At 43.0% G+C, this 2,281-nt stretch overlaps 1 pseudogene; it reads right to left on the bottom strand.

Moving 5' to 3' along the window:
- LOC138053602 (uncharacterized) overlaps nt 1-2,281 on the bottom strand; it is an 8,451-nt pseudogene extending 6,170 nt beyond the window's left edge.

A 2,281-nucleotide genomic window follows, 5' to 3' on the forward strand; every position in this document is an offset into this window, starting at 1 on the left:
GTATGAATACCTTCTCAGCATATTCATCAAACATCGAAGCTTCCACAGTCCGCAGACAGTGGACTATAACTGCGCCATCCAAGACTTGGCAGTCAATCTGAGCGGGTGGATCGGTATTACCATTGCTATTTGGCTGCAGACATTTTAAGCGATCCAACGCAGCACTTGGAATGCGTAGGTTTCCAAAGTCTGACAGCGCAGGTGGAAAGGACTGAACTTCATGACTGAAGAACTCATATCTCCATCACTTTGGAGAACTGTGATCTTGTTTGATCAGTCTCAAACAACAGCTGAGCCAAATGTTCCCCGATCAGTAAAAGAGAGAGAAAGCAGAAAAGAGAATACAGTCAGCCCCAAACCGATCACTGACCAGAAAAGACCCGCGGCAAGCTGTAAAAAGCAGCCAAAGGAAAAGAACGAACTAAGCACTATCAAAGGAGCACGTTTTGCGTCGAGCAAAATACTCTATGTCCAAACACATTTCAAAGCTACAGAAACGTTCCAATACACGCACTTCTCTTCATGCCACTCCCTCAGCGTGAAAAAGGGTTTCATTAAAGGAGAGACACTGCGCTTGTTATGAACAAAGGCAATTAAAGAGAAATTCGAGTCAAACAAACAGGATTTTAAATTCCGTCTCCTCGAATGCGGCTACCCACAAGAGCTTGTAAACAAAATACAAGCCGAAGTCGACTTCTCATCATGAAATAACGCTTTGAAATACAAGCCAATGACATGCAAAAACATTCTACCGTTCGTCACCACCAACAACCCAAGTCTACCGAAACTCAAAGAGATCCTAATGAAGAACTGGTCTTTGATCACTAACAACCCGAACCTTGCACAAATTTTCCCAAATGGCCCCATTGTCGCTAACAGGAAGGACAAATCACTCAGACCTTTTGGTCAGGGCTAAGACCCCTCCCCAACCTTAAAAAACTAACAAACTCTAGTTTTTAGCGACATACAGGCATTCTCTTACAGTCGCCTTTTTAGAAAGACAATCACGGCTCTCGTGTAAAAGGGCTTTCCAGCCTAGAGCTTTACTTCTTTCGCCTTAAAAATACAAAAAGGAGTTATCTGCGGTAAGGAGGATGACAACATTACAACCAAGTTTCCTTTTTGTGATTCTTAATGAAGAGAGGGAGATTATTCTTCTTTATTGGAGTGTGAATTGACCTTGACGTACTTCTGATATTGTTCCTTACCAAGTTTGTCAAGTGTCTTGACTGATTCAACACTGGTATCTGCACAGTCCCTGATATAAAAAAAAATGGATTTCCAGTTCGTCTCACCACATCACAGAGGTTTTTCACCTGCCGTTGGAAGGTTTTCTGAGCTGCTAGGCCTGCCTCGTGATTCTGAAAGTTGCTTGGGTTGTCTGGATCCTGATCTGACAGGAACTGGTCTTGAAACCTCTGGAGCTGACAGCTTCCATCGTCTATACGAAAAAAATAGTATTTTAAGTTGTCTGCATCTTTAATTTCATATATCTCAGTATCAATGAGCATGTCAATAGCTGCGCTTAGAATCCGTACATTGGTTTGCTGTAAAGCACAATTGTATAAGAGCTAGTTTCTATATTTGATTACCGCTATTATCGTCCCATTACTAATGGCCCATTCTCTCTATCAGACGAATCTGCAGGGAATCATGGTAGTTGTATAAATCAAAACACATGTCCAGTCCAAAATGATGAATACAACTACCATGGTTCCTACAGGGAATTGGCCATTGCCCGAAAACGTGAATAGCTTTTCACATTTTTTCGGGGGGCAAAACAGAACGCCAGCCTTAAGAGGACCATTTTATACTGTTTGTTTGTAGCTATCTGAAGGCTACAGGATTCTCAGTTAGACCAACTGCACCACGAGAACCTTTCACCATCTTATTTTCCTGTTTGTTAACTTGGTCCAGCGGTACTGAAGAGAATCTGTTTCCTGTCTTTGAAGGAACCCAGTGACAATGCTCCTGAAAGTCACGTCTGATGGATTCAGGAAGCGATTTCATAACTCTGATGTAAATTGGAACCCAGCGGGCATAGTTCATGTGGTCAAGGGCAAAGAACAAGTTGCTCTAACACCTCCACAAACAGAGAGAAATCAAGTTCCCTGTGTGCCCGGACAAATATGAGAATCAGACTCTCATATTTCATGACCAAGTCCCAGAAGAGAAATGTCGGACTTCTCTGACTCGTGGTGTTCTCCAACTCAGCAAGCGAGGCTCCATCACTGGCGGAGGCCAGGAACATTTCTTGCTTCAGGCTATGCAGGGTGAGCAT

The sequence above is a fragment of the Montipora capricornis genome, chromosome 6 (genome assembly GCF_036669925.1).
Source record: "Montipora capricornis isolate CH-2021 chromosome 6, ASM3666992v2, whole genome shotgun sequence".
Taxonomy (NCBI): domain Eukaryota; kingdom Metazoa; phylum Cnidaria; class Anthozoa; order Scleractinia; family Acroporidae; genus Montipora; species Montipora capricornis.